The sequence below is a fragment of the Prenolepis imparis genome, unplaced genomic scaffold (genome assembly GCF_030444845.1).
Source record: "Prenolepis imparis isolate NDT839.2.m4 unplaced genomic scaffold, iyPreImpa1.0 SCAF_11, whole genome shotgun sequence".
NCBI classification, from domain to species: Eukaryota; Metazoa; Arthropoda; class Insecta; order Hymenoptera; family Formicidae; genus Prenolepis; species Prenolepis imparis.
Window position 1 is genome coordinate 14,841,702 of NW_028141169.1, and position 5,986 is coordinate 14,847,687.

Consider the following 5,986-nt stretch of genomic DNA (forward strand, 5'->3'; position numbering starts at 1 on the left):
GACCAGCAGGAACCTGAAGACCTGAAAACAATACAAAAGTATTAGAAAAATCAGGCACGTCGAAATAATCGACGGACAACACAGAAAGCAGCATACTAAAAAATAAGACCCGCAATACACACATACACAACGTGTGGAAGCAGGCACGTCAGTTAGAAAAACAGCTGACGGAAATAAGCAGAAGTCACAGTGCAGTGAAAGTGAAGGACGGACAACGCAAGCAGTACGAAGAGCGATAAGCAAGCAGCTGAGAATCGAGTAGGATCGCCAACGTCCCAAGGACAACGCCGACCTGCGACAATCTCACGGACAACGCATCATCACCGAGCGACGACCTGCCGTATCAATCACGAGCACCGAGCCGCCAGCCGTTATCAGCCCACGAGCGATCGAGTTGCAGTAGCAGCAGCCAAGCCGTAGCGATAAAGAGCGTAACGATGCGAACCGTAATACTGTAAGTCCGATCCTTATAATATTTCTGCGTGAATGTCGGAAGGGAACAAGACATCCCCGAAACCGATAGCGAACAAATCTTGGCTACATAGCGACTCAGCCAAACGAGCGATTCAAGCGTTACCCTTAACTGTAGAAAGACTCGAGCGAGTTCGGAGAAAATTAGAGAACGAATATTCAAGCGAAAGCGAAAACGAATTACCCGCGAAAGTCATTGTTAAACGCGAGTTCCCCTTCGATAGTTTTGACGAAAGTATACTAAAGACGCGAACAGACGGTAATAACGAAAATATAAAAGAAATTAAAATACGCGCAAGCAAAACCCCTAGCAACGCGTCACAGAAAAGCGGATGGTCAACTACGTACGATAGTAGCGATTTTGACTCTAACGAAGATAACATGTCGGTAATGCACACCCCACCAAATGGTGCAGCGGACGTATCCGTGGGTGCTGTGGACCGCGAAATTGGTCGCCTACGCGAAACTATAGAGCGCGGAAACGTACATCGCGTAGAAGTCGACGTACACAGGACACCCGCCGAACATAGGACACCCGTCGAAAACAACGCGAACGAGGAAAATCCTATGATGCGCGACGTATTGCAAGGCCTACGAGATTTACAAATCGAAATGCGGACAGAAATAAATAAAATGTACGATTGGAGGTCACGAGGAGAGAGATCAGACGAGAGTCGTCAAAGCTCCCGCGAACGCGCACGCAAACGGGATGCAAATAGGCACCGCGATAATCGACATCTCCGTGAACACACCCGTAATCAAGATGCGGAAGAGAGATGCGACAGTCGGCAAGATCTACGCGAACTCACTCCCGAGCGAGACAGAAATAATCAACGTGATCACCGCGACTACCCTCGCAATCGAGACGCAGAAGATCGACGGAATCTACGCGAACACACACGCGAACAGGGAGCGGATAGGCGCTTAGACAATAGGCAGATTAGATCCCGCGAACGCGCTTATGATCGAGATTCGGACGAAGAGCACGAGCCTCGTATGGCTTACGGACGAACCGAGCGTGACATCCGAAATCGGCGGAATGCCTCACAACGGTACATGTCACTAAAGGAGGCGCGAATAATGATACCGGAGTTCGACGGCACAACGCGAACCCGATTACAAGAATTTCTAAACTCCTGTACGTACGCAATTAAAAATATTCACCCTGATGACGAGGAAGCGTTAATTCAAGGAATATTATTTACTAAATTACGGGGAAAAGCCATGCAAGATTTCGAGACACGAGACATTCAAACGTTCGAAGAATTGAAAGACCAACTAGAAAATTCTTATCAAAGTAAGCGGAGTACAGCGCATTTACAAATCGAGTTCAATTCGCTCAAGCAAAACTTTAACGAACCGGCACAGAGTTTCGGACAGCGCGTCGACAAACTTGCCAGGAAATTATATAGCTCAATGATTGAGGGAGAAAAGCGTTCGAGCACCTATAAGCGTGCTATTTTAGAAACCATACAAAGCCAAGCATTATTAAATTTCCAATTCGGGTTACGTAACGAATTGAAAATATTCGTGCGATCACAACGATACACAACACTCCAAGAAGCGATAACGGGCGCAACCGCAGAAGAAAAGTTAATAGGATCTAACGCATCGCGAATGACAAATGCATCACAAAGCAAAACTGGGCAACAACCGCGACAAGGTCAACATAAAACCACGCAATGTTATAAATGCGGAAAATCGGGACATTACGGACGCGATTGCCGCAGCAGTAAATACGCGCTCCCAAAACCGGACAAGCCCCCTCGCGCAAATACCGTAGAGAAATTCTGCAATTATTGCAAAAAACGCGGACATAATCGCGACGAGTGTTGGACTCTAAATGGAAGGCCGAAAACAAATACACCGGACCGCGATAAGGGAACCGATAATAAAAAATCGCGAAGCATAAATAAAATTGAGAACAGTAAGAAACCGAAATCGCGAAAAAGAGATACCGACTCCGAGTATAGCAGTGACGAGGAAGAACGGCAAGAAGAAAATAATAAAAAGACACGCGCGATAGAATATCAGGTGACTCACGTGCGACAGACGCCTCGTGGAGCAGCGAGCCTGAATTTAATAACTCTACCTATACGCGAAGTAAAGAACGGCAAGATTAACATGCTCTACGATTCTGGAGCTACTGTCTCTTTAATAAAAGTTAAACACCTGAAAGGTGAAACCGAGATATACAACGACAAAATTACTTTGATCGGCATAACCGGGCATAAAGCGCGAACAATAGGAAAATTCTACGCGACTATCGATTTAGGCAGCCGAAAAATCAAACACGCGATTTATGTCGTAAAGGACGACTTCCCAATGGAATATGAAGGGATCATAGGAATCGATTTTCTACAAAAGCAACAAGTCACGTGCGATTACAAAAAACAGGAGATTCAAATAGGAAACGCCGTATTAAAATTACGACCGTACAATAAAATTCAATTAAAACCGCGTAGCGAAACGATAATACAAGCGGCAACGAATCGTAATAAGATAGGCGTGATAAAGGCCGAAGAAACAGCACCGGGAATATATATCGGACGATGCCTGGTAGAACCAAAAAATTTTGTGTGCCCCGTCAGTATAATTAATACGACCGACGAGACCGTAGAGATTAGTACGCCGCTCGTAACCGTAGAAGACATATGTGAAGATAACGCACACAAAGTATACACGATACACACGGGCGACACTCATAACTCGTCAACGCGCGACGAACGAATCTGACAATTATTACGCACGGATCATCTAAACGTCGAAGAAAAACGCTCAGTACAACGGATATGCGAAGAATATAGCGATATATTTCATTTAAATGAAGAACCACTGACATGCACCGCGACGATAAAGCACGAGATAAACACGCGCGCCGACACCTCGCCCGTCAACGTAAGACCATACCGCCTTCCCGAGAAGCATAAAGCAGAAGTAAATAAGCAAGTGCAAGGAATGCTAAAAGACCAAATTATTAGAACAAGCATGAGTCAATGGAATGCTCCATTATTAGTAGTGCCGAAAAAAGCCGATGCGTCAGGAAAACAAAGACTCAGGGTAGTAGTAGACTTCCGGAAAGTTAACGATTTAACTATAGGCGACTCATTTCCTCTGCCTAATATTACCGATATATTGGACCAGTTAGGGAACGCCAAATATTTTACGACGCTTGATCTAGCATCAGGATATCACCAGATACCGATGGCTGAGCGCGATAAAAACAAAACCGCCTTTTCAACCCCCTATGGACACTACGAGTTCAACCGAATGCCGTTTGGATTAAAAAACGCGCCTGCGACCTTCCAACGATTAATGAATTCGGTACTAACAGGGATACAAGGGCTCAGATGTCTCGTTTATCTCGACGACATCGTAATATACGGATCCAGTTTGGAGGATCATAACAAAAGACTCGTGGAAGTACTACAGAGATTACGAAAACATAATTTAAAATTGCAACCGGAAAAGTGCGAATTTTTACGTAAAGAAGTAATATACTTAGGGCATATTATTTCCGAGAACGGCATATTACCCGATCCGTCGAAACTAGACGCGGTAAAAAATTTTCCGACGCCACAAAAAATAAAAGACATACAATCGTTTATCGGACTAGCGGGCTACTATCGCAAATTCATTGAAGATTTCTCGCGAATCGCGAAACCGTTAACAAAACTAACAAAAAAGACGGAAGTTTTTGTATGGGGAAACGAACAACAAATCGCGTTCGACACCCTAAAAGAAAAATTAATGACCGCGCCAGTGTTAAAATATCCGGACTTCATCGAAGAATTCAACGTGACCACCGATGCCTCCGACTACGCAATCGGAGCCGTGCTGTCACAGGGACCGGTAGGCAATGACCGACCTATCGCTTACGCCAGCCGAGTGTTATCTCGGGCAGAGCAAAATTATAATACGACCGAAAAAGAATTGTTAGCAATCGTATGGGCAGTTAAACATTTTCGACCATATGTCTATGGAACAAAATTTAAAATAATAACCGACCATAAACCTCTAATTTGGCTATTTAACGTCACGGACCCCGGATCAAGACTCATCCGCTGGAGATTAAAATTAGAAGAATACGATTACGAGATAATTCACAAGGCCGGACGAGCAAACGCGAACGCCGACGCGCTAAGTCGACACGTAACTCGAGATACAAGCGAGAGAAGAAAGAGAGAAATCTTCAAAGTAGAAGAAGAGGAAGAAGAGAGAGAAGAAAAACTCGCCGATAACGCAAGAGTATATACCGAAGAGGAGAAACAACAAATACTCTACGAATATCATGATGCACCCACAGGAGGACATCAGGGAATCGAACGCACAATAAAAAGAATTCGATTAAAACATAACTGGCCAGGATTAACAAGAGACGTCGAAAAATATATCTCGAAATGCGAATCCTGCCAGAAAAATAAATTATCGCGACGAGTAAAAGCACCCCTCATTATTACGGACACGCCGAGTAAACCATTCGAAAAATGCGCGTTAGATATAGTCGGACCGTTAACAATTACTAATAACGGAAATAAATATTTACTAACTTTCCAAGATAATTTAACAAAATTTAGCAAAGCGATACCGATCGCAAACCAAGAAGCTAACACGGTCGCGAAAGAATTCGCCACGAAAATAATTTTCGAATACGGAATTCCCGAAAAAATTCTAACCGACCAAGGAACAAATTTTGTAAGTGAAATATTTAAGAATACGTGCAAATTACTTAAAATCGATAAAATTCAGACAACAGCTTATCACCCCGAAAGCAACGGAGCATTAGAGCGTTCACACCGTACGTTAGCCGAATATTTAAGACACTATATAAATGCCGACCAAACAGACTGGGACGAGTGGATTCCCTACGCAATGTTTACGTATAACACGACCCCACACACGGCTACGGGGCATACACCTTTCGAATTAGTATACGGGCATCAAGCGGACCTACCGACAGCTCTAGCGAGACCGCCCAAACTAACGTATAGTTACGACGACTACTCGCAAGAATTAAAAGAAAGAATACGGGCGTCAAATCAACTCGCGAAAGAGAATATTAAAGAAGACAAAATAAAAGCCAAAGGGTACTACGATAAATCCGCGAAAGAAACAAAATTTAAGATAGGCGACAAAGTACTAGTATACGACGAGACGCTCCGACGGGGACGATCGAAAAAATTAGATGCACTATGGGCAGGACCTTACGTAATAATCGAAAAGAATTCCGACGTAAACTACACAATTAAAAAAGGAAGAAAAGCAGTGCGCATGCATACGAATAGACTAAAGCTATTTATAGAAAACTAATACTTACTGTTATATACTTACTGTGATCCGACAACAATATATACTATTTTGCGTTTCCCTTTAATTGCGCAACCGACCTATGATATTGTAAAAGTAATAAAATTCCCCACACCATCCTATAATAATGTATACAATTATATCAAAATAGATAATCAAATAATTGTTATAGATAAAGAAAAATTAACGTATGCGACAATGACGGAAA